The sequence below is a fragment of the Manis javanica genome, chromosome 11 (genome assembly GCF_040802235.1).
Source record: "Manis javanica isolate MJ-LG chromosome 11, MJ_LKY, whole genome shotgun sequence".
NCBI classification, from domain to species: domain Eukaryota; kingdom Metazoa; phylum Chordata; class Mammalia; order Pholidota; family Manidae; genus Manis; species Manis javanica.
In genome coordinates, this window is record NC_133166.1 from 34396538 (window position 1) to 34424478 (window position 27941).

Sequence of the window (27941 nt, forward strand, 5' to 3'; positions counted from 1 at the left end):
AGTGTGTGTACGCTTTCATTCTGAGCATTAAAACATAGCCCCTAGGAAATCTCTAAAAGTATATACACCAAATTAAAGTTAGTGAATATTAGGGTGTGGCTTTTGTGAGGGGAGTGGAGGGGAAGGGAAAGTACTGTATTCATGGTGTCTTGCTTGAATATTCTATAACACTTGTGTTATCTTATGGTAAAACCATTTGAAAGTCATTCTTAAAAATAAACTGCATGATGCATGAAATGATAAAATGTCAATGGCCTAAGAAAAGGTAAACCTTCTGGAAAAAGCAATACTAAAGATTTAGTTTCAAGCAGTGCATAAATAGAGCCTTCGATTTAAAGGAAGACTGTAGCATTCCAGCTTGACAGGGGAACATAGCACAAGAGCATGGAAACCACAGAGACAATCCCAGTTAGACCAGAATTACTCCCTCAGTCACCCCGGATGCCCTAATTACCAGCTCCTCTGAGTGAACATGAACTGGAGACTGTGGTCGCCGTAAAGACAGGTGGACACAATCAAAGTAAACTGCATGTGAGTCTCATTTTAAAGCATGGGCTCAAGGTGATTGCAGAAGAGATTGAATGTAACACTGAAAAATGCACAACATAGGGCTCTCCTGTGAGTATCTTGTGGGGAACATAAAAACAGACACAATCCGGTGGCTGAGGTGAGATTTTTCTCTGAAGAGGGTAAACATCCCAGTAACCAACCATCTTGGGAAACGTCCAGGAGGTGAGTCTTTGGACTGTTGGAGAGAACACTGTCCTTCTGTCCCACTATTGTATCAGCAGGTGCATCTGAGCCCAGACACTGATGGAGGTGTGGAGGAATTTTCATGTGGACTTGACCATGTCTGGCCCTGTGGAGGCAGGTGGGATAGAGCAACAGTGTGATATAATCAGTGGTGGCAAAAGCAATGATGGAGCATAAAAGCCACTCCTGTAGCAGCTGGCATCACATTTGGAGGCCCTGTTTGCAGAACCAGACTGCTGACCTCAGAGGGCTCCTAGCCGGTTGCCAGCACCCTATAAAAAATACTGATGCCTGAGCCACACTCCAAACCAGTTCCATCAGACTGTCTGGGGGTGCAGCCTGGGATCCATTCATTTTAGCTCTCCCAGGGGGATGATAATACACAGGTTGGTTTGAGGACAACTGCTCGACATCAACACTGGCCCCACACCGTTGGGTTGTTGAACTCTCATAATTGCATCTAATTTGGTTTGTGCTGCCCTGCGGAGTAATGGGGGGTAAGAGTTTCATTCATCGACAACAAGCTACAGAGTCCTACAAAATGACTCCATTAGCCCTGGCAAGCTGCCAGCCCCTCTCTTGCCTCTCTGCCAGAAAATTAATGAGATCATTTATTGGAAGGTAGAAAACTAATCACTGCATTTTGTAGTGTTGTGGGTCAAACTGCACACATTCTGTCCCACTTACGCTTTCATCAGGAAGGAGTAAAGGGCAAGGACCCTGGTTATGTGCCAGGCTTATTTCCATATGTTATTTCTCTTAATCTTCACAAAATAGCCTGGAGAGCATATATTACTATTAGCTCCTTTTTTGCAAATAAGGAAACCAAGACATAAAATGGTTAAGAAATTTGATCAAAATTACATAGGTAGTGTAAGTGACAGAGTGGAGATTTGAGTAAAGTTCATCTAACTCCAAAGTTTATCTCTTGTCTTTTTGTTATAACACCCTCCCTTCCTTGTTCATTGTTGCATATAAAGCACTTAAAATAATGTCTGGTAAGTAGCAAGTGCTCTATAAATATTAGCAATTCCTCCTGGAATTTCACTGTGAAGACAAGGCTGGGCACCAAATCCTGAGCCTAAATTGCATTAATTCAACTTTGTTGGAGAAAAGTATAGAAGCCTAGAAGTTGTGACTGATGAAGAAAATTTCATAGTCTATGGCTGAAATCTTTATTCTGAGGATATAGCATTCTGTCAAACCCACTTACAAAAACATAAAAGATTAAGACTCAAGTTTGCAAAAACAGAGTGTGAATGGTGGGTTAAATGTTTTGAAAATGAAAGTAGGTTCTAGGACTTAATGAATTCTTCTCTTAATTAAGCAAATCCTTTACCCAGCAAAGGACATGAAGGTTCATGAGTTTCAGATGGTCTCAGTGATTTCCACTACCAGTGGTTCAGGAAGCAAGAGGACCACTTCTTGGCAGGCATGGGAGTTCCTCTGAGGTTCTGGAAAGGTCAGAAGCAGCCAGTAAGAGCAAATCTCACATATGGCAGGGAATGACAAGCCCCATGTTAAGCAAAGCACAGATACCCCCACCCCCAGGGTGGGGAAGCGAGGGTTTCTGGTGAGTGAGTGCTCCCCAATCAACCTAAATTCTCTTTCCTTTAGAGGGGCCCCCACTTGGCTCCAGCTGTTGCCACTGTCTAATCTCCTGGGAATGTCACTCACTCACTGTCTTTGAAGACTGGCCTTTTAGAAATGGAAATATCTTTTAACACAGTCTGACTTCCCAAAGAAACTTTACTGAATAATGAGAACAAAAAAGGAAAAATGATAGAAAGTACAGCAACATAAAGATAGACTCTCAAAATGATGTTTTATATGTGCTTTTTTTATTCAATCGCAGTGGCTTCTGTCTCCAAAGGGCTGTTTCATTTCATGTGTCCCGCATGTCCTCTTCCTTTGCACGTGCCAGGGTGTCTCCACCACACCCAAACCTGTCTCCTAGACAACCTGCCCCCTCAGGGAAAGGGGCCTACCTCCCCCCAGCCCCACTTTTGGTCCCATCTTTGGGTCTGAAGGTCTAGCCTTGCTCTCTCCCAAGCACATATAAAACACAGACTTCTGCATTTTTAAATTTTTTTCACACATAAATATTTTAGTATCTCTAACATAAGGAATTATTCAAACATAATCCACAATGCCATTATCTCACTTCATTAGACATTGTCTAATATATTCTAAGACCCAATTCAAAATAAACAGACCTTTATATATATATTTTTTCACAGTGTATATTCACTATATTTAATGAATGATATTTTATGCACAATACCTGTTTGCTGAAACTAACACATTCCTTAGTTTTTAAAGTTATTTTTTTTTGAGAGGGCATCTCTCATATTTATTGATCAAATGGTTGTTAACAACAATAAAATCCTGTGTAGGGGGGTCAATGCTCAATGCACAATCATTAATCCATCTCAAGCCTAATTCTCATCAGTCTCCAATCTTCTGAAGCATAACGAACAAGTTCTTACATGGTGAACAAATTCTTACATAGTGAATAAATTCTTACATGGTGAACAGTACAAGGGCATTCATCACAGAAACTTTCGGTTTTGATCACACATTATGAACTATAAGCAATCAGGTCAAATATGAATATTCATTTGATTGTTATACTTGATTTATATGTTGATCCCACATTTCTCCCTTTATTATTATTATTATTTTTATTTTTAATAAAATGCTGAAGTGGTAGGTAGATGCAAGATAAAGGTAGAAAACATAGTTTAGTGCTGTAAGAGGGCAAATATAGATGATCAGGTGTGTGCCTATGGACTAAGTATTAATTCAAGCTAGACAAGGGCAGCAAAACATCCATGGATGCAGAAGATTTCTCTCAAAACAGGGGGTGTGAGGTTCTGAGCCTCACCTCTGTTGATCCCCAATTTCTCACCTGATGGGCCCTCTGCGACTGTGCCTGTCTTAGGTTGTTCCTCCCTTGAGGAATCTTACCCGTCTCTGGCTAACCAGTCATCTTCCGGGGCCATACAGGGAAATGTAAAGTTGGTAAGTGAGAGAGAAGCCATATTATTTGAAAAGGTTAGTTTTTTACTTCTTTGCAGATTTATGCCCTGTGGTTTCTATGCCCAGCACTTGTCTCGAGGTATCTTTACCACCTGGAGGAATTATGATACTCGGTAAATTCGATATGAGGCACGAATTCTATTTAAGGGTTGTAATTAGGAAGGAAGAAAAGCTATAGAGGTAGCATATGTAATAAAACGTGGGAGGATTGATTATTTCTTTGACATATCTTCTTGTAGAGTACCTTAAGCATGTATAGGTTTTAAACTACCAACTAACTTGCGCTCACATATTAATATAATAGGAATACGGTGACATAAACAAAGCAAATCTATAATTACCATCCATCTCCAGTGAAGCCAAGAAAACCATTTAGGCACCCTAGGCATTTGTGAAAATTTGTCTATGATATGATGGATATTGTCCAACTATACTTGAATAGTCTGAGAGAAATCTGACAAATTAAAGCAACCCATTTCTGGGATCTGTTCACATCCCATATGTTCTTTTAACCATAGATAGTCTATAGTCATAAGATTTTGGAGTGCTACAACTTGCACCCCTCCCAACTCCTGGTTGAGTTCCAACAGTACAGATCCGGTCAAATTCGTTGTCTCACTGTATGCACATGCCAGCCTAGACATCTCCCTCCTCATTCCTATGGCAAGTCCAGGAAATGGTGGGGTGGATGCAGCCACAACCGCAGCATCGTCCAGATCCCTGTGGAGGCTTTTTGATGATCATCCCCTGGCACAAGTCCTCCAGAGAGTGCTGATGCCGGAAGCTCCTCCTCATATCGTATCTAAGTTCATTTTCTGGGTAGCCAAGCTAGGCCTTGATCTTCTGCATAGAAACAAACAGACCCTTTGCCCACACTTTGACATGCCCTCTATACCACTGTGCAAAACTCACTGGAGGTCAGCACACAGGAACTGCTTTTTTTTTTTTTTTTAATTAAGAGAAAGGAATATTATCAGAAAAGAGTACCTCCATAGCTGATCATCTGACACCCTTTAAGTGATCAACATTAAGGATATTTAAAGCATGCGTTGATCTTTGATTTACCAATAGTTTTATCTTATCAAGGAGTAATCCCCCTTTTCTTTCTTTCTTTCTTTTTTTTTTTAATCTTTAATCTACACTTACATGAAGAATACTATGTTTACTATGCTCTCCCCTATATCAGGTCCCCCCTAAAAACCACATTACGGTAACTGTCCATCAGCTTAGCAAAATGTTGTAGAATCACTACTTGTCCTCTCTGTGCTGTGCAGCCCATCCTCCCCTTTCTCCCTCCCCCCACCATGCATGCTAATCTTAATACCCCCCTTATTCTTCCCCCCCCTTATCCCTCCCTGCCCACCCATCCTCCCCAGTTCCTTTCCCTTTGCTACCTGTTAGTTCATTTTTGGGTTCTGTAATTCCGCTACTGTTTTGTTCCTTCAGTTTTTCCTTTGTTCTTATACTCCTCAGATGAGTGAAATCATTTGGTATTTCTCTTTCTCCGCTTGGCTTATTTCACTGAGCATAATACTCTCCAGCTCCATCCATGTTGCTGCAAATGGTTGGATTTTTCCACTTCTTATGGCTGAGTAGTATTCCACTGTGTATATGTACCACATCTTCTTTATCCATTCATCTGCCGATGGACATTTAGGTTGCTTCCAATTCTTGGCTATTGTAAATAGTGCTGCGATAAACATAGGGGTGCATCTGTCTTTCTCAAACTTGATTGCTGCGTTCTTAGGGTAAATTCCTAGGAGTGGAATTCCTGGGTCAAATGGTAGGTCTGTTTTGAGCATTTTGATGAACCTCCAAACTGCTTTCCACAATGGTTGAACTAATTTACATTCCCACCATCAGTGTAGGAGGGTTCCTCTTTCTCCACAGCCTCGCCAACATTTGTTGTTGTTTGTCTTTTGGATGGCAGCTATCCTTACTGGTGTGAGGTGATACCTCATTGTAGTTTTAATTTGCATTTCTCTGACAATTAGCGATGTGGAGCATCTTTTCATGTGTCTATTGGCCATCTGTATTTCTTTTTTAGAGAACTGTGTTCAGTTCCTCTGCCCATTTTTTAATTGGGTTATTTGTTTTTTGTTTGTTGAGACGTGTGAGCTCTTTATATATTCTGGACGTCAAGCCTTTATCAGATCTGTCATTTTCAAATATATTCTCCCATACTGTAGGGTTCCTTTTTGTTCTATTGATGGTGTCTTTCGCTGTACAGAAGCTTTTCAGCTTAATGTAGTCCCACTTGCTCATTTTTGCTGTTGTTTTCCTTGCCCGGGGAGATATGTTCAAGAAGAGGTCACTCATGTTTATGTCTAAGAGGTTTTTGCCTATGTTTTTTTCCAAGAGTTTAATGGTTTCATGACTTACATTCAGGTCTTTGATCCATTTTGAGTTTACCTTTGTATATGGGGTTAGACAATGGTCCAGTTTCATTCTCCTACATGTAGCTGTCCAGTTTTGCCAGCACCATCTGTTGAAGAGACTGTCATTTTGCCATTGTATGTCCATGGCTCCTTTATCAAATATTAATTGACCATATATGTTTGGGTTAATTTCTGGAGTCTCTAATCTGTTCCACTGGTCTGTGGCTCTGTTCTTGTGCCAGTACCAAATTGTCTTGATTACTATGGCTTTGTAGTAGAGCTTGAAGTTGGGGAGTGAGATCCCCCCTACTTTATTCTTCTTTTTCGGGATTGCTTTGGCTATTCGGGGTCTTTGGTGTTTCCATATGAATTTTTGAATTATTTGTTCCAATTCATTGAAGAATGTTGCTGGTAATTTGAGAGGGATTGCATCAAATCCGTATATTGCTTTGGACAGGATGGCCATTTTGACAATATTAATTCTTCCTAGCCATGAGCATGGGATGAGTTTCCATTTATTAGTGTCCCCTTTAATTTCTCTTAAGAGTGACTTGTAGTTTTCAGAGTATAAGTCTTTCACTTCTTTGGTTAGGTTTATTCCTAGGTATTTTATTCTTTTTGATGCAATGGTGAATGGAATTGTTTTCCTGATTTCTCTTTCTATTGATTCATTGTTAGTGTATAGGAAAGCTACAGATTTCTGTGTGTTAATTTTGTATCCTGCAACTTTGCTGTATTCCGATATCAGTTCAGTAGTTTTGGAGTGGAGTCTTTAGGGTTTTTTATGTACAGTATCATATCATCTGCAAATAGTGACAGTTTAACTTCTTCTTTACCAATCTGGATTCCTTGTATTTCTTTGTTTTGTCTGATTGCCGTGGCTAGGACCTCCAGTACTATGTTAAATAACAGTGGGGAGAGTGGGCATCCCTGTCTGGTTCCCGATCTCAGAGGAAATGCTTTCAGCTTCTCGCTGTTCAGTATAATGCTGGCTGTGGGTTTATCATATATGGCCTTTATTATGTTGAGGTACTTGCCCTCTATTCCCATTTTGCTGAGAGTTTTTATCATGAATGGATGTTGAATTTTGTCAAATGCTTTTTCAGCATCTATGGAGATGATCATGTGGTTTTTGTCTTTCTTTTTGTTGATGTGGTGGATGATGTTGATGGATTTTCAAATGTTGTACCATCCTTGCATCCCTGGGATGAATCCCACTTGGTCATGGTGTATGATCCTTTTGATATACTGTTGAATTCTGTTTGCTAATATTTTATTGAGTATTTTTGCATCTACATTCATCAGGGATATTAGACCTTTATATTTTTAAACTTTTTATTTTGAATAATTTTAAATTTATAGAAAAGTTGCAAACACAGAGTTCCTGTTTGCCCCTTACTCAGTTTCCCTAAAGTTATCATCTTCTGTAAACATGGTATATTTGTCAAAGCTAAGAAATTAGTATTTGTTCAAGACAATTACCTAACTATAGACTTTTTGCAAATATCACCAGGTTTCTCACTACTGTTCTTTTACTATTCCAGGATCCAATCTAAGCTACCACATAGCATTTAGCCTTTATGTTTTTATGAAAACGGAATTGCAGTGGGAGACCACAACACTGAGCTAACTATCTGAGCTGCTCAGAAGTCACTCCAAATACTCACCTTGTCTCATTCCCAATGTCCCTAGCCTCTGGTTTTTCAATTCCTTCTGAGTTTTCTCTTTGCCCCTCAAATCTGATGCACATTGTGACCTTAGAACTTCTATCAGTAATGACTTTGTTCTCTATATGCACTGTGTTGCCTCAAGGCCTTGGGTAATGTCCCTTTTAGGTCCCTGCTCTAGTCCTAGCACCTTCTCACCCTGTGCTGCTTCCTTGGGGCACCATCACTCCAGCTTCTCCTGATATGTGATAAAAAACCAGTCACCACGAATTTTTCTGTTACTATGTATTCTGGCTGAAAAGACAATTTAGATCTAAAGAAGTCAAAGGAAAAATGAAAAATCAAAACTATTTCTATTTGCACACCACTCAATATGCCTCCATCTTTCCCTTGATAAATGTTAGACCTTTCGAGAATGTCATTATTTCAGTTTCACAAAAGAAAAAATCTTTTCATGGCTGGGTGGGTTCTCTGTTGGGTCTCATCCTACAAGTTCGCGCTGCCTGGGATCAGACCCTCAAACTTACAGAGTTAGGAACTGATGCTTGTCAGCTTTCCAGAGCGGACCACACTTGGGAGTGCCCACCTATGCTAACAAAATCTCTAAAAAGTAGGAATAAAAGTAGAAAACCAATTCATTAACGTATAATGAGCAATATACCTGACCAGTGAATCTGTCATTGCGTGGGCTGACCAGCCAGCTCCATAGAAGCCAAATTATCAGACCTATGCCTGGTGAGTACGAAAGCAGAAAAAGGGAGTTACAGAATTTGAAAACTTAATGGCATCAGGCCCTGAAAAAGCAGTGCTCCCATTTCCCCAGTAAGGAGGGCCTGTCAGTGGCTCAGACCTCACCTGGCCGGCAGGGCACTGTCTCCGCTGGGCACTACTTGCTCGGCACTTCTCTTGGTGCTTCCACAGCCAACCAGTCCTTTGGCTTATGTACACATTTGATTCTTGTCTAAGTCTGGTAGTCATATGGCTCTTTAGGCTGAAGAGGGGTCTGCTCAACTGTATTGGAATCTGGATGTTAAGCCCCAGAGACTCACTTCCAAGTCCACAGTAAGTGTATGTGTCTGTGTCCATGTATGTGTGTATGTGTGTGTGTGTTACTTATTATCACGGATGCACTGTGCTTTTGAACATAGGTCTCCCTGACTCCAGCAAAGTGGGAAGCTGGACATCTTGCAGACCCACTCTCCTTCCTTCTCTATCCTGCTCTCACCCTCTGGAGGCTGGCCAGCTGGGGGTACATAGCTAACTCCTTGCCATTTCTGGCTTTCTGCCGGGAAGCCCTAACTGCCTGGGGAATCACAGGGCATGTATTCCTGGTCTTCTTCCCTGTGGGGCTGCCTCTGGTCTGGGTCCTTTAATGTAATGGCACTATTCCCACACTCTCTCTCCAGCACTCCTGCCCTCTGACCCTGGAGAGAGGCTCCTGCAAGGGACACATGCTTTAGTGCTCTGACTCCCCTCCAGCTGCCTGTGGCCCTGGTGTGAGAGGCCCTGCCCCCACTCTGCATGCCCGCACTCCAGCTCTCTCCCAGTGTGGGCTGCACCAGCAGTGGTAGCCCTAAGCCTGAGGGGTTGGCCGGAGGGTGCGTGGTGTGTATGGCGTAGGTTCAGGGGTAGCATGGGCATGAAGGTGTGCACCTGTATGAGTGAGGTGACTGTGGTAACAGCAGAGGAGGTGTGGGCAGAAATGGGCAGAGCTGTGAGCCAGGATCTAAGACCCAGGTGTTTCCCTCTTGCCATTTTCTGCACAGAACTCAGAGCAGTCTGAGACTTCTGAATTCCAACTTGGTCTTCCAGGTGGTTTGTAAAGGCTTATTTGCCAAGGTCAACAGATAGAGAATATTTCATTGAGCCGTTTGTTAGTTTGAGTTATAACTTTCAAATATTTAGACATATGGTTTGGGAGGTCTCCAACTCTTCCCTCATCCTGGGCCCATAAATGTGAGGAATGAGTGTGCCTTCCAGTCAGCACTCTGTCCTTGCCCCCGACCCCTTTGGGCTTAGGGGTCAGATGCCCCAGGCTGCAGTCCCGTGTGCTTCCATTCGTATACGTTTGTAAGCCCACACTTTTTGTATAAGGCTCTCTGCAAATAGATCCCCTTTGAGTTATACTGTTGTGAGTGGGCCATCTGTTTCCTGTTGGGACCCGGACTGGTTCCACAGGTGTTTCAGTCTGCCTACCCAACCTCCCCAAACACCTCACACAATTGTTTTACTTACACCTCTCAGTTCTGCTGCAAGCCATTAGTCATAGGAAGCAAGGTGGAGAGAGATGCTAAAAGAGACAGGGGGGCTAAAGGTTATTATAGCTGTTAAGCCAAAGTGTGTGTGTATACATGGGGGTATGGTATCTCACAAGGTGCTTTCCCTCCCAGCCCCACCAAAAGCGAATGTGCGCCAAGCCTGGCTGCCATGAGCTAACCTCTGGAGTCTGCAGATGCTCCCGTGACCCCAGCTGCTCCATTGCCAGAGAAGGTGGCACCTTTCCCTCCATCACTTATGCCCCTCCCTGCAGGGAAACTGGATTTTTGTCCCCTCTAGCCCCTCTATTCAGGGACACTACCTCCCCAGTTCTGCTCAGTTGGCCTCCCTCACTTCCCACGTTCCCTAGGAAATATGCAAATGTCCCTCCCCCATAGCAGGTGCATGAAGCCAGCTCAGATGAGGTCATGTATACAAATGTAACTGGGCTGCTGAACAAGCAGCACTTGTGGTCTAATCAAAATACAATTTTATTTTGTCTCCTGCAACTCTTTTGCAATTTAGGGTTAGGGATAAATCTCTCCCTGCCCTGGATGAAATCTCCAGCAAGCTCACAATTATTCTGCTCACTCAGGTAATAGATATTCCTAGGTCACTTTGAATTGCAAACAAGGTCTGATGTAGTAATTAGAACATTTAGTCCCAAACTCTAATCCTGATTTAGTTTAGTGTCTTCTCTTCCCCACCCCCGCCACCATGGGCTGAGTTTTAGGATGGTACACTGCAACGGGAAACAGGGTAGAGGTGTGGCTGGTGTCCCCATTTCTTCACCTTGGGATCTCCCATTATCCAACCTCCCCCAGATGGTGGGGGGATGGAATGGGTAAGAAAGGCCTTACTTGAAATATGTGCTCTTATCTGATGTCACGCTTTCTCGGCCTGTAGTTGTTTTTTGTTTCTCAGCCTGTAGTTGTTTGGGCTAGATTTTTCTCTTTTGGGGTGCTCTCTTGGACCATCTGGAGTTCACTGTTGGGCCCCTCTTGCCTTAACTTCTCTTCACCCAGGGAAAGGCATCTTTTTTTATGGGTAGTAAACTCCCTGCCCTCCCATCAAATGTTAGGACCCCAAGCTGCTCTTCTTTAGTGTAGCCCATATGTATTCCTTGGGAAAACATCCCTGCACAGACAATCTATAGAAGTGCATGAGATCTGAAGTCAGCAGTCTCCCCTGGGTCCACCAGGAAAGTGGGCGGTCAGCCTCTTAGTCTTCCCATCCTCTGGATTTCCCAGGCACCTGTGTGTGTATGTGTGTGTACATATAGCTGTGTATGTGCACATGAGTGTATAGTTCTCTGGGTAGCATGGAGGAAGCCCCTGCTTGCCAGGTTTGTGGTGAGAGGGGAGGCACTCGGGCAGTCAGACCTCCCACTTCCTACTCAGGGGCATGCTGTGGGGAGAGCATTGCCCAACTTTCCTCAGAGAGCCCCTCCTCCCAAATTCTGTTTCTTAAAAAGAGTGAGGAGGTTCAAGAGATAGAGAATGGGTGTCAACTATTTCTGTTGAAAATCTGCCGACAGTGATTTAGTGCCTCCTCTGTTGCATTTTGGTATTCACTAATTACTTGAACTTAACCAATAAGCCACCAAAGGCCTTGGCTAACCTCAGTCAGGAGAGTGTGGGGGGTCTCATAAATCTCCTTTTCAAATCATACAACAATAACACCAGATTTATGCATCTCTAGCTAAATAGGTTAGAAAGGTAAGTATGTGAAGGCTAGAAGGAAAATATCCAAAATAGAGGAGACTGGAAAAGTTGGGAAGAGAGAGAAAATCAGAAGAGGGAGAGAGAGAGAGCACACCCCCTCAGGATTTAAGAATACTCTTGAAACACATTCATGGCTGGATAGAGCTGGTGACTTTCTAGATTCTTATTCCAGCTCTAGGAAGGGGCTGTGGTCCAAAAGAATACAAGGTAACTTTTGTGACTCAGATTTATGCACCAGGACAGAATCACAGTGATCCGGACTAAGCCAAAAAAAAAAAAAAGAGAGAGAGAGAGAGAGAGAGAGGGAGAGAGAAAAGAGAATTCTACTTGGGGCCACAGCAATGCCCTGTGGTTTTACCTGGGTCCTGTTCCCTTTATGCAGTTTATTTACAAAAGAAAAAGAATCACTTTGGCATCAGACTTCTCATCTGCAATACTAGAATTAGCAGAGGGTGAAATACAATCTACAGTTCACTGAGAAAAAGGAGCTGCAACCCCAAAATACTGTACCCAAACAAGATATATATATATATCCTAGTTAATATGTAAGGATTCAGTGAATATATATATCATATATCACCACATAATCCATCTGAAAAAAAGAACAAGGATTTCAAGAGAGGGGAAAATGTGCAATGAGCCTCATGATACATAGTTTGACCTAAATGGATTGTCTACTTAACTAGTTTTTCATTTTATCTCTAGGGTATCCATTATGATCCAGGCACTCTTCTGTGTACCAGGTGGCAAACAAAACAGGTAATGTGCCTGCTGTCATGGAATGTTCATTCTTGTGGAGGAGTGACAATAAACAAGTAAACAGGCATGTGATTGCAGTAAAGGTAAGATCAAGAAAGGAAACTGACCAGGTAAGGGGATGGGGCCGAGGGCTAAGTGGGGATGAGCTACTCTTTTAGACAGAGCTGTTTGGGTTTTAGGGGAGGGAGCATTTGAGCAAAGACCCTAATGATGTGGAGGAACAAGCCATGCAGGTATTTGGAGGAGGGTAGGGATTTCAAGCAGAGAAGCGTCAATGTGAAGGATGGGAGGGGAATGAGCTTGGTGTAAGCACCTGAGAAACCACGAGGTGAGTGATGGGGGTGGCATGGTGGGAGATGCAGGCAGGGCAAGACCAGAAAGAGGCTTGTAGATTCTGGTAATGGGTTTCACAGTCATTCTAAGAGTGAAACAAAGCTATTGGAAGGTTTTGATCAGAGCAGTGATGTGGTATTTAAATTCTCTTAAAGACCACTACAGCCATAGTCCCAGCAAGAAAATATTGGTGACTTGGACTGGATGGGACTGGTGGAGATAGTGAGAAATGATAGAATTCAGGAAATATACTGAAGGAAGAGCCATGTGTGTAAGTTATTTATACATGCATGCATAGAAAGATGCACAGAAGGAAGGACAACAAAATGTTATTGGTGGGTAGTATGCAATGAGATCTGAGGTAGATTCTAACTTGTTACCTTATACATTTGTGTATTCCTTAACATTTTCCAATGAGCCTGTGTCATCTGTCTAAACAGAACAAATTAATAAATGTATACTCATTGTGGATAACAAAAATGTGAGAAAAAAATGTATTTTGAAATACCAAGAATGCCACCAAGATTGTCCCTGGATCCTTAGTTCTATTCTCTCCATGTGTCTATCTTTTTCTGGCTGTCAGAAAGCTCAGAGGTAAATTGGCAGCTCCCCTTTAAACACTGAGCAGCAGTTCTGCAGCCTGACAGCTGTCTTAATTTTTCAACTGAATCATGTTAAGAAAGTGTTGCAGACCAGGTTCCCTGGGGAGGCGGACTCTGAGGTGGAGATCTGGGTGCGTGAAATGTGCCTGCCATGCTCTTGGCAGGAAGACTGGTGTGGGAGGGAAAGAAGCAGGAGTGGGCAGGTGGAGAGAGTGAACTGCAGTGCAATCACAACAGAAGTCTCAGCCGATGCTTGGAGAGCTCTGAATCTCAGATGGCCCTTCCGTTGCCCTGAATTCAGGCAAGAGGCAAGGACTTCATACTCCTACATTCATCTCATTGGCGGAGTAACTTGTGAGGCATGACATTCCCCTCACCGGGTGAAATGAGTGTTTCAGCCCTGGACGTGCCAGATCTGGGCAGCACACCACAGCATCGCTGGCAGGGTGGTCACACCTCCTGGCTAAGTGCTCACACCCTGGACGCAGACACTCTGAGTTTGAATTCTGGTTCAACCACCTGTTGACTGAGTGACTTTCTGGCTAGTTCCAGCATTTCTTCATCTACAACAGATAACAATAACATGGACCTCATAAGTTTTTGGCAAGAATTCATTGAGTAATCCACGTAAAGTGTTTGAATGGCCGTAGGACTCAATAGGATGCCCTCAAGAAGTGCTGACTATTAACATTATGCTAAATTTTCTGGTCCAGATTTTAAACTCATTATGTGCTTCTGTTGTATGTACTGTTTTCAGTTTCTTCAAAACCTCTGAGTATTGAATGGGTTGATTCTAGGTCCTGGATCTGATCAGCTCAGGTACTCAGCAGTTATGTAACCTTACTAATTGTTTTGAGGCCCATCAAGTGGAGGATTCAGGCTGGTTATTTACCACCTGCCTCACAGCAGGATGTGCTGGGACCTGGGGTGGGACAGAGTCAGAAGGTGGAGCAGAAATGAGACAAAGCTGACAGATACTGTTTGATAAATAATATTAAGATACTTACAAACCTTGTCTCCAAAATACAGCTCAGCTTCTGAGCAAGGCCAAGGATATTTCATCATCTACCATAAGATTTTCTGTTTCTCATGTAGAACACTGCCAGGTGGCTAAATGACATAGAAAACATGGTGACAGCTTGCTGTGTTTCTGACCCCATTATGCAGCCAGTGTATGAAATATGTCTTCTTTGAAAATAAACAGTTATTCATCAGGTTGTCTCTCACTAGCATGGTGTAATTATCTTCCCCAAGTTATGAATGAAATGATAGATTCCCAGCACAAAGAGCATGACATGAAGATGGGTTTCCGCAGTATCAGTTTGTTCCCAAGGAAAAGTTGGGCCTGCCTTCCCTGAGCTGTTTCTGCCATTGAAACACGCCTTTTGAACTGGCCAACTTCATGATGTGCAGGAGAGAGCTAGGGGCCCTTTGGGAGAGAATCAGAACTTTCAGGTACCCAACAGGGGTTTGTGTCACATTCTTGTGCTGGTCCACTCCATGAATGGATCCAACCTCAAGGTCCCAATTTTCAGGAGGCTGGACTGGGTCAAGGGGATATGAGGCCAGATGTGCAGCCAGGCTGCCCTAAGGAGGTAGGCATTGTTCATGTGGTTGACTGAATGCATCAGTGAGGAACCAGGCAGTAATTTGAGTAGGGGAGTGTTGGCTGCCTGGCCCTGGAATCTGTTACTTAAAATGAGAAATTCTTTCCTTTGATCTATGTGATTATCTGTTGTTGATGGCTAAAGTCTACAGGAGCAAAGCACATCAGTTATATTCAGTAATTTCTGCCTTAGAATATAAACCGTCTTAGAACTTTGTCTGACATGGAAGCCCCACTCACTCACAGCAGGAGAGAAATGAAGCCACCAAGCCTGTCTCTGAGTCTCCCCTCCCTATGACACACAGCGGTCTATCTCTCTGTGCTATCCCTTCTTCACACCTGCCTGTTACAGAACAGGTGCCTCTACTCCTGCCCAAAGCTAATCATCTTCAACTGGTTCTTTTCTTTAAACCTGTGTGTTTAATTCCCTCCTATCTCCTTAGCACTCTTGGCACAGTGCCTGGCCCATAGAATCCAACACATGTTGGCTACTATGATGCTACCACTATTATGCCAGGAAGTTATTTCACCTGTGCGTTAGCCCGTATCTCCCACTCAGGACAGTGTGGCCCTGAGCACGTGCTCCATAACTGTTTTCTATCATTCTCCTTCCTATTACTGTTATCACTATTGTTATTTGCTGGCTCCGATGATAAACAGTCTCTAAGGCAGTACAGCTTCAAGTCTTCGTGTTTTGCCAGTAATTTAAGCACTCTGGTAGTGAGTGTGGTAGAGGTCATGGTGGTGGTGAGGAGAACACACGTGTGAGTAGTAAACCCAGCAAAACCCTAATGGAACAACAGCAAAAATATCACTTCATCACATCTTCAACCGCTTTCCACTGTCTTCCTACACCAAAAGACAGGCTCACATATTCCCTATTACCCCAAACTCAACCCTTAACCCAATATTTCCCCTCAACCTGCCATTCCATGGTCTTTTGCAGCACAAGTAAATTCCTGGGGAGGAGAATTTTTATTCATGGTTTCTCTTTTCAACCTACTGGCTCCTGCCCACACTATTCCAGTCACACTGGCCTCCCCAAGAGCACAAATGGCTCCTACTTCTAGTTTTTAGGATTCTCCTCCTCCTCTAACTTCCCCTTTCCTGTTTCCTTTATGCTTCCCTCCCCAAACTTTAAATTCCAAAGCCAGTGCCCGATAGGGTTGCCAGATTTAGCAAATAAATATATATTTTATCTGGCAACCCTAGCCAGCTATCTTCCTATCCATCTATATTTGCCCTGAGAAACCTTACCTGTGGCTTCAGTATGCCTCTATGGATGTATCTTATAGTCCACATCTCCAGCTCTGTTTCCTGAGAGTCATGCTGAGGAATCTAGTCATCTCCTGGTTGGCCTCAGAACACCTCTAAGTACATGTGCAGTCTGCTTCCTCAAAACCTGCTCCTCGTCCTATGTTCCAGTCCCAGTACACAGTTGTTTTTAAAGGAAGGAGCACAAGGTCCCTCTCTCCTCTTTCCAAGCTCTTCCTTATGTGTAGAGAGGAGAAATTGATAGGAATGGGCCCGATTTTTAAAAATCAAATCAGGCCCTATTTACTTAGGTGACATCCCCATGCTTTAGAACAGGGGCTGGCATATTGTTTCTGTAAAGGGTCAGAGAGTAACTATTTTAGGCTTTGTGGGCTATACTTTCTCTTGAAACTAAAAGCAGTCATTGACAAGAGCTAAATTAATGGGCATGGCTGTGTTCCAATAAAATTTTAGGTATGGACGTTAATATTGAAATGTATGCACTTTTCACTTGTCATGAAATATCATTCTTTTTAATTTTTTTCCAACTATTAAAAAATTTAGAAATCATTCTTAGCTTCTGGGTCATATGAAAATAGGCATATTTGTCCTATGCTCCATAGTTTGCCAACCTCTACTTCGCAAGTTCACTATATTGATGAGACTTTTCTTTATTGTTTTTCTTTGTCTGTGTAGCAAAAGCAGTTTTGCTGACCCAGGGCTTTCTCCATCTAAGCAGATCTGACCATTTGTCTCCTATCTGTCTTTCCTTCTACCTGCCTAAAGTGATAAGAACCAGCAGTTGGCCTGGCTGGCTTATAATCTCTCAGTCTCTTTTGTGATCAGTGTGGTAGCAAGAGTGGAAACCTGAGTTTGGGCTTGGAGGGAAAAAGAAGCAACAAAATTGGGCAGACTTGTTTACCTGCGTTAGCCCACGTGTGTGTGTGTGTGTGTGTGTGTGTGTGACTTCTCTCCTCTTGGTGGGTGACTGTGGTTTGGAAAGGAATTATGATAAACCCTAGTTGCCCAACTAAGTACTAAATAATAGTACCCCAACTCCCAGTGCTATTTCTAACCAGCAATATCAACATTCTTCTAATACCCAAGTGAGAAAATATAAATCACCTTTCAGTGTTTTCTGATTTGTTATCTCCAGACCCAACCAATCTCGAATTGCTACAGGCACCATTGCTATTTTGTGCCTTAATGTCAATCCCCTCCTACACTCCTCTCTTGATGCCTTTTGTACCATACATTCAAATGGCATGATATAGTTTTAGAATTGTAGTGGGAGTAGGGGGAAATTTCAGACTTCATGGTGATTGTATGATACTGGAATTAATCAGAGATTCAAATTTGTGTAGAGCAATGGTAAATACTAAGTAAGTATGGAGGAAAACAAGATGGTGGCCATGAGCAGACGCACGATGATGGCCATGTACTTCAGGAGGAGAGGTTGACACCATCCGGCACAGAGATTCTTTATTGTTTGGAATTCTACACAGTCTAAGATAGTATTACAGACTCTCAAAGAATTAATGACACAAGCACCTGCTGGGACCAAGTGGCAGCTCTGCAGAGAGCAATGGAGAGGCTTCTAAGACCCAAAAAGTGCTTTTCTTCTCCCTGTTCTTTTCTCAGACTTTGGATTTGTGAATGTAGTCACCCCACCCTGCCCCAATTACAGCAGACTTGTTAGCCTTGATTAGAAGATTTAATATCTGTGATATGTTTTCTATGTTCATTAACTTCTTCTCTATAACCTTGTATTTAAAGTACTTATAAGAACAGAGAAGATACAACCCTATTTCATATGACAAATATTCCCACATCTCTTGGGAGCAGAAATTCCACTCCATACAAACTTTTATTATGAGGTGGCTTCAAAGGCTTGCAGAAGAGGGGGGCTTGCTGTCTGCTATGCTGTTCTCCTTCTCTGCCTGGCTTTCCTTGTCTTCAGTCTCTGCTACCCCCTAATCCATCCTCAGCAGTCATCTTTTTCAAGGACACATCTGAGCAAGCCAGTGTCCTCCTCAGAAAATCTCAGTGGTAGATTTCCCCTTCAGCTCACAAATACAGTCAAACTCCAGAACAAGATGTTTAGCCTCGTTTTTGAGGTAGCTTCCAGCTTTCCAGCTCATCTCTGACTCTACTATGCCCTTTCTGGCCTCCCTGAGGCTCCAGCACCTCTGGCTTCAGGGACTGTACCTCCATGATGCAGACCATTCAAATGTCTTCTTTACACTGAATAAACCATACACTCTTTTATGGCTATGCCATTATACTGTTCCCTTTATTTGAAATGTTCTTCTCCCTATTAAAATCCTACTCAAGGTCAAATCCTGCCTCCTCCATGAAAATTTCCTGGATTCTCAAGGTCCAGTACCCTACTGCACTTTGCCACTGCCTTTGTTAAACTCAAGTTCGTTCTGACTTCTGTTAGTTTGATCATACATTTGTTCATTCCATAAATATTTATAAATGACCTTCTATATGTCAGATACTATGTCAGGCACAGGCAATAAAATGGGAGCAAGATTGACATCTAGATGCTCCTCCTGACCGCACAGTGCAGTGAGGACTGCGGCTGCTGGTCCCTACCAGCAGGCTTTGTGGGATGAACCAGGATGTTCCCAGGCAGCATGATCAAGGAAGGACAGCAGTCAGTCTGACTGTCTTGCCTTGGTTTTGCTGAATGGGGTGTCTAACTTGACGGGGAAACTGAAGAGCTTGGGACAACAGAGAGAATTTTTGGTGCCTTAACAAAAAAAAAGACAGAAGCGATTCCTCAGAAAGTAGTTATTTCCATAAAGGGAAGAAGCTGTATGGAAAAAAAAAAATTCTGAGAAAGTTGGCTTGAAAATTATGGTATTGTATGAATGAAATGAGATTATCCATTGGGAGTATTCAGGGCCATGCCTAAAACATGTTAAGAATCAAATGTAGTTATTGCTCTTGCTATTGTTATTATTATTATTGTATCCCTTCCTCTGAAGTTCTGTGAAATCTTCATTAATCTCAACACTACTTGCCAATCCATTGGAGCTGGGTTTGTTTGGGAGAAGGGAGAATATCAGGAGAATAGGGCAAGCTACTAAATCTGGCCTTATGGTGGGCTAAGGGGAAAAACCAAAGGCTGCCCAAAGAGAATCAGTCACATTTGAAGTATATACTGTTGATTGGGTGCTTATCTTGTGCCAGGAACTGGGCTAAAAGCTTGGTGTACATTATTTCACTTAATCCTCCCAATACTCTCTGACGTAGGTACTATTATCATCCCCATATTATAGATAAAGAAACCGAGGCTCCAAGAACACAACTAATTTGCTCAACATTACACAGGTAGTAAGTGAGGGGGGCTGGTATTCAAACCCCGAATCTCCAAAGCTCACGCACTCCACCACCTTGCCCCACTGTCCCTCCACTAACCATGGGCTCCCTGAGGGCAGGAAAAGGTAGTGTTGAAGGAGGCATGGCCTAGGACGTTATTCTCATTTTATAAATAAAACAGCTGAGACTCTGGAAAGTTAAGTGACATTATCAATATGCTTTGAAATCAATACTACAACCCCTGTCTTCTGACTCCTACTCAAGTGCTCTTTCCTTTACAGAAAGTTGAGTTTTATATGAGGACAGTTCCCATGTCATGCATGACTGCTGTTTCCACTCCTGGGCTGATAGGATCACTGACCCCTCGCCAGGATTAGAGTCTTCTTCAGTTTATAGGCTATTCTTTTCTGGTCTGGGTTATTTAAAGGTCAGTTGGACTAATGGATGAAGGCTGCTTTGTAGTCTCTGTTCAATTTAAAATGCATGATGCCTGCCAGACTTACTGTTTTTGAAAGGGAGCTCTCATTGGAGCTGGGATGCTATTTTACAGATGATTCTGTTACTGGTTTTACAGAGTAGATCAGATATGATTAAGAAAGATAGTGTTGTAATGCCTGATATTGGAAAACAAGAGACCTAAATTCTCAAATGAACTCCTGATAAGAACAAAAAGAGTCTGAAATATTTCATCAAAGTCTTCTGAGCGCCCAGCAAGGTCGGAAAAGTGCCTTAATAGTTATTTCTTTATGGCAATTGGATTATAGCATCAATTGTCACATAACTTGAATCACACATTGAAGCAGGTTGTTTTAAAAACTAGATACAAGTGTTCTGGTTTAAAAGGTGGCTAGCTAGTAACCCTTGACACAACCTCTTAACAACTTCCCAATAAAAGTCTATAAAGACAGAGATGTCAAAGATGCATTTGAAAAACTGGGACTGACAAACTGCTGCTAGAATCTGGGACTCATTAACACCAATTTCAATGCTGATAGAATTGGCCTGAGAATAAGATTCTGTCCTACCCTTACTCTGATGTTAGAAACAGAAATGCTGTTAGACTGAAAACAATGGTAATAGCAGTAATTAATGCTGCTAAAAGATAAACAGGTATGTTAAAATTTTCATGAATTCATTTAAACAAAAGTCTATTTGAATCAGGCAGTGCCAAACTGGAACCGGTTAGGAGTGCTTCATGGACAGGAGCTAGAAGCAAGGTTTTTATAGAGAAGATGTGAAGTAAAGCAAGGAAATTATTTGACTGGCTATAGCTTAAGCAGCTGAATTATTTGGAAAAGTCTAGTTGGCTGTTTTGATTGGTTGTTGTTATTATCCTTGAGACATCTTCAGGAAGTGACTCTGGCTTAGGTTTAGGTTTGCTGACCAGGCTACCAAAGTATTAGAGCCACCTGAGTCTAATGGCCTCCTTGTTTGACTACTTTAACAACACTTACTGGGTGCTAACTATGTGCAAGGCACTGCTCTAGGCATTTTGCATGAATTAAATCATTTAACCCTCTCAACAACTCCATGAAGTAGGAACTATTATTTTTCCCATTTTATGGAGGAGGAAACTGAGACACAGAAAGTCTAAGTATCTTGTTCAGGGTCACAAGATCCTTACTGAGTAGTAGAGCTGAGATTAAAATCCATGTACTTTATCTAGTACCATGGAATTGATAGATGTGGTAGAGACTGTAGGATGATTTTCTTAATGTTTCCAAACCTACTTATACTTTCATTTTCACTTTTCTTCTACTTCTGTAGAAGCTGGAAGTGAAATAACTGACTTCCCAGGATCTACTGTAGCTAGAAGTGGCCATGTGAAATAAATCTTATTACTGATATCAGTGGAAGATGATTAAGGGGACTTCTTGGACTACTCTTGCTTTAATGGTACAAAAAAAGGTGGGTGTAAAATAATTACAGACAGCTGATTCACTGCTTTCCTTCATCCCCTTCCACACCTACATTTTGTCTTGAACATACCCTCTGATATCCGAAGTCATTATAACCATCTTGTGACCAGGAGGCCACAAACATGAGAAGGAAAGTCAAGGGGCTCCGGATAGTAACCTGAAGAACAGAATGCGATTGGACCTGACAGCACTGTTGAGTAGTTGAACAATGCTGACAACCACCTACCTCGGAACTCATTATTATGTTAGAAAATAAGTGCTATTTTTTGGAGCTACTATTGGTTTCATTTTGTGATGCTTGTTGCTAAATATACTTCCAACTTAATATGGTATACAAATCAAAGAACTGATCCTGAAAATAAAAACAAACCCTCTGGCAAATCTAATTTTAAAAAGAGTGAAAAGCAAATAAATAAAATCAAGACTTTGGCCAGTATATCATAAATACAGAGAAAATGTTTAAATTGAAAGAGAATGTCAGGCTAATAAAATTGACAATCCCAAAATGGTTCTTTTGCTACAGAAAAAATAAATAAATGAAAAATAACCTATAAATTCAGGTTTTTCATTTCATTCTGTTAGTCAGAAGTTGGGCAGGAAAATAAGATACTCAGGGTATTTTAGATAGACTGTGATCTGGGATAGAGAACCATGTATTTTTAAAAAACCACTGGGAAGCATGCATGCACACATGACCAATGGAGGAGGCAGAGAAACAAACGCCAGGCAAGATGGCGGACAGCACTCAGGTTCCTGTTAGCTTCCAGGGAATCAAGAAGTTGCTACTGCCTCCCCAGTCTGCAACTGCAAGAAGCCAACCCCTACTAATAGTCACAGTCGCCTGCAGCATCAAGCCCACATCTCTGGGAGGAAAGGCCTTGAAGCCACGGCACTGCAGGAGGAGAAATAATAGCATATGTTTCCCTTCTGCTTCTTAAGTCTCACTGTAAGTGCCTCTCATTAATAGACTATGAGTCAGAATCCTGCTGACAAAGGATTTGGGGAAATGCAGTGCTCAGGTTCCCAGCCCCCGTAATGTAGAGGGAGCATAGAAGGGGTGGGAAGAGGGAAATGGCATTAAGTACCAGAAGGCATCCTGGTATAAGTAAAATTGATTATTTTAAAATAATGTTTTATTATTGAGTTTTTAATTATTATTTTATTTTACTTATTTTTGTATGATTCTAAAATCTATGTTATTATTGAATGTCTTATTTAGGAAAAAGCAAAAAGCCCATGTTCTCACCTTCTTTCTCTAATTATACATACCATATAAATTATATAATAATTATACATCTTGTATACTTATGTAATATACAAATAGATAATAATTATCATATATAACATATAATTAGATAAATGTATATGCTGATGGAATTCCCATGCTATATAACTATGCATACCCTCCCTTCCCAAATATATTGTATTAAAATCCTGGTGGCAGAATTATGTTCAAATGGGTCTAACTACAGATAATTTAATGAATGGATTATTTATAGAGGTGTGGAAAATGAAGATATACTGAGGTATTCAAAACTAGTGATGATGGGCAGCCATTTCCATCCCAGTTATGAAAGGGGCAGAGTGTGCAGGTTTTAAATTATGTCCACAGACTGTCTGCTATTCCTCCTCCCTCAAAGCAATAGAGCTTAACTGCCCTCCACTTGAGTGTGGGCTAGGCATAGTGACTCCCTCCAAATGAACAGAGGTGGCAGGAGCGAAGGTGTTGACTTCTGAGACTAAAGGCATGTGGCTTCCTCTTTGTTCTCTCTCTTGAATTGCTGTTTTGAGGGAAGCCAGTTGGCATTGTATAGGACCCTCAGGGAACTCTTTGGGGAGGCCCATGGGATAAGGACCTGAGGCCTCCTGCCAACAGCCACACACAAAAGCTTGGAGTCCAATCCTTCAGCCGCAGTCAAACCTTCAGATGATTGCATTTTACTGCAACCTCATGAAAGACCCTGACCCAGAACCAACCAGGTAAGCCGCTCCTAAACTCCTGACCTTCAGAAACTGTGTGAGGTAGTAAGTGTTTATGGTTTAATTTGGGATAACTTGTTATATAGCAATAGAGAAGTATACATGGAGAAAATAATGTCCTTAGAGATGGTGAAGATTTGAATTGTGGAGAGGAAGTCCTGGGTGAGAACTGCAGACATAGCGGATATGGCCATTACCAGAACCACTGAACTGGGCTAAGGGGAAAGGCAGAAGAAAGCCCTCTGCTCTCTTTCCCCTTGCCCTTCAGCCTTCTGCCAGGGCATACACTGACCAAGCCTAACAGAAGCCAGAGGGCAAGTGAGCCCCACTCTACTAAAATTAACCCTGGGGTACAGAGCAGGGCTGTGCAGGTAGGTCAGAGGATGAATCTTATGGGGCCAACAGAGAATAATCAGAACATATTTAGACCAATCTCATTTATGAACAGTGTCTCAATCAGGATTTGGTCAGCAAAGGAAAAGTACTAGGAGATACATAACACAGGGGGTATATTATACAGATTGGACCTTATGCAACTGTGGGAGCTGGTTAAACAATTTGTATGTGGCATTGCTTCTGTGTCTGGCTGGAGCCTGGAATCAGCAGAGCAGGCAATGAGGAAGGGAAGGTGCATGTGAAGTGGGGCAGCAAGAACTAAAGCCTGCCCTGCCCCCAAGTCTCCAACATTAATGATGGGGGAGGGATCTGCAGAAGAAACTGGAATCCTTCTCAGGGAGCTGAAATGTATCCAGCCCAGGAGTCAGTGAAGCTGAAGGGGTTGGCCTGTCAGGAACAGGAGTTGCATTGGGCCCAGGTGCTGTCCCACCCCAATCAGGTGGCAGCAGAGCAAGGACAACACTCTAAGAGGCAGCAATTGCCTGGTGCCCTGCACTGACCTGTGAATATAATGAGATAAAGGCTCCTGCTTCAAGTTTGCCCTCCCAATCTCAAGCAATTGTTTCTTGTGGACCAGCTAGCCCAAAACTATGCAGGGAAGGGAATTCTGGAAACAGTCCCAGTTACACTTAAGTTGATGCAATAGAAATGCACCACAGTGTTGCAAAAAGGCAAAACGTAATAATTGCAAAATGAAGTGTTAAGAGAATTATCTATCACAGCTAAATCAGCCTTACTCTGGGGAAGTAAGGATAGTTTCACGTTAGAAAAATCTGCCAATATAATGACATCAATTCAACAATCTACCAAGAAGAGCCAAATAATAATCTCAATATATGGCAAACAAATATTCAGATAAAATTCAACATTCATGCCTGATTTTTTAAAAAGCACCTATAGAAATCTAGGAATAGGAAGATATCCCTTTTAACATACAGCATCATATATTGACAGCCTTAATGTTAAAATACCATAAACCTTCCAATGAAAACCAGGAAGAGGCAGAAATGCTGGATGTCTGCATTATTGTGTAGCACTGTTCTGGAAATTCTATCTGATGCCATAAGACATCAGGCAGAAGTAAAAGGTAAAATTGTTGGAAGGAGAGAGTCAAAATTACTGTGTTTGTGGACAGTATGATTATATAGTTTTAAAGAAGTGCAACAGAATCAGCAGAAAGCTCTTAACATTAATTCATAATTAGTAAAATGGTGACATACAAGAAAAATGTCCAAAATCCAGGAGCTTTCTTCTGTGCCAGCAAAACCAATAATATAATGAGGAACAGAATTCAATCATAATAGAAACCAGAAAACATTAAATGCCTTGTGCAATGGGCATTTTTGAAGAACACAGATCATTTATTTTATGGACTGTCTCTTAATTTGGGCTTGCCTGATATTCACCATGATTAGATTCAGGTGGCGCATTTTGGGGCAGGAATATCCCAGAAGTGATGTCTCCGTCTCCTTGCATCTCATGAAGAAAATGTCAGTGTGTCCCATTATTGATGATACTGTGATCTCTGTTCATGTGGTATCTGCAACGTTTCTGTTCTATAAAGTTATTGCTTTCCCCTTTGTAATTATTAAGTACCTTGTGGGAATTTAATTTGAGACCACATGAATAACCTCTTTCTCATCAGAGTGTCCTCCATTGTCAACTGTTTTATATAACAATGCTGGCAAGGATGTGGTAAGATGTATATTGACACACAGTGCTAGTGGGAATATAAATAAGTAACATTCTCTGAAAAACAACTGAGAGATCCTTAAAGAACATTAAAAACTGTCATAGTCTTTGATCTAATAATCCAGGAATCTACTGTAGGAAGGATAAAAATCAGAAGTGTGGACAAAGAAGTATTGTTTTCATTTCAGAAATGTTTGTAATAGTGATAATTTGGTAACAAGATAAATGTCCAACAATAGATGGGTGGATAAATTTTGATAGTTCCACATATGGAAATAACATACAATCAATTATAGTATTTTAAAAGACGGATGGAAAAAAACAGTCACTAAACACTGTTGTTTAAAAATACAGATTTTAAAATGCATATACACTATGTACTTACAGGTCTTTTAGAAAAAAACACACCAAAATTTTAATAGTATTTGTTTCCAGGGGTAGTTTTGTAGGTAATTTTCCTTGTTTTTTTTATATTTTGCTCTATCTCCCACTGTTCTTCAATAATATACTTATGCATTATTTTATAATTGAAACAATATTAATGAAAAGCACTATGTACAAATGAATTTTCCTGCACATTTTCCATGTACAAATTTGGGATCAATGTGTTGCCTCCCCTGGAGTAGCAACAAAGAGGCTAATGAAAGAGCTAATGAAGCAGATAAAAATCACTTTGACGACATATCCAACGAGGAGTTAACAACCAAAATATACAAAGAACTCACGCACCTCAGCAAGTAAGCCTGTTAAAAAATGGGCGAAGGATGTGAACAGACACTTCTCCAAAGAAGAAATTCAGATGGCCAACAGGCACATGAAAAGATGCTACACATCGCTAATTGCCAGGGAAATGCAAATTAAAACCACAATGAGATATCACTTCACACCAGTTAGGATGGCCAACATTGAAAAGACTAGGAACAACAAATGCTGGCAAGAATGTGGAGAAAGGGGAACCCTCCTGCACTGCTGGTGGGAATGTAAGCTAGTTCAACCACTGTGGAAAGCAATATGGAGGTTCCTCAAAAAAACTAAAAATAGAAATACCATTTGACCTGGGAATTCCACTCCTAGGAATTTACCCAAAGAAAACAAGTTCTCAGATTCAAAAAGACAAATGCACCCCTATGTTTATTGTAGCACTATTTATAATAGCCAAGATATGGAAGCGACCTAAGTGTCCATCAGTAGATGAATGGATAAAGAAGAGGTGGTACATATATACAATGGGATACTATTCGGCCATAAGAAGAAAACAAATCCTACCATTTGCAACAACATGGATGGAGCTAGAAGGTATTATGCTCAGTGAAATAAGCCAGGTGGAGAAAGACAAGTACCAAATGATTTCCCTCATTTGTGGAGCATAACAATGAAGCAAAACTGAAGGAACAAAACATCAGCAGACTCACAGACTCCAATATGAACTAGTGAATACCAAAGGGGAGAGGGAGAGGGAGGGAGAAGGGGACTGAGGGACATTATAATTAGTACGCATGGTATGTGGGTGGGTCACAGGAAAGACAGTGTAGCACAGAGAAGACAAGTAGTGACTCTGAGGCATCTTACTGTGCTGATGGACAATGACTTCAATGGGGTATGGGGAGGACTTGATAATATGTGTGAATGTAGTAACCACAATGTTTTTCATGTGAAACCTTCATAAGAGTGTATATCAATGATACCTTAATAAAAAAAATCACTTTGGTGTGATTGGCAGCTATTAAAATGTGATGTGTAATACTGTATAATTATGTCCATCTGGTCAGACCATTTTATTATTAACCTCCCAGATTTAATCAGCAATGCCCTAACAGTTAGGCAGTATTTTATAATTTACAATGCACTTTCATGTACATCATCTCATTTATTAGATGCTGAGCTATTTTAGGTCATTTTAATCTAACCTGGAGAAAACTTGAAAAATTTCATTGAAAACTGAAGGCACTAGCCCCTTTAGATTTCTCTATCCTTGCAGTAAGCATCTTGGTAGAGAAAGGGCTTAGGCCTGAGACTCCAAAGCCCTGGTTTGAGTTGTCTTTCTGTCCCTTACCAGCAGTATGGCCCTCATCCAGTAGCTTCATCTGTCTGTGCTGCATTTTCCTGGTCTTCAAACCCAGGGACTCCGAAGTTTTCATTTAGCTGTGTTAATCTGTGATTCTCACCTGATGTGTCAGCTCCTTCCAGGTCCAGTTGACTGGTTCCTGTGGGCTGCTGAGGTCTCAACGAACATCAGTACCCTTGTGCTGT

General features: G+C 41.6%; 1 long non-coding RNA gene across 2 annotated transcripts; it reads right to left on the bottom strand.

The window, feature by feature from the left end:
- On the bottom strand, positions 1-27941 carry LOC108405265 (uncharacterized). 2 transcript variants are annotated; one of them, XR_012122394.1, is made up of 3 exons: positions 27745-27941; positions 2093-2207; positions 1-859 (listed from the first exon to the last, which is right to left on the bottom strand). It is a non-coding gene; the product is annotated as an uncharacterized lncRNA (long non-coding RNA). The 2 variants fall into 2 exon arrangements; XR_001855151.3 differs by lacking the exon at positions 27745-27941 and adding an exon at positions 13892-14071.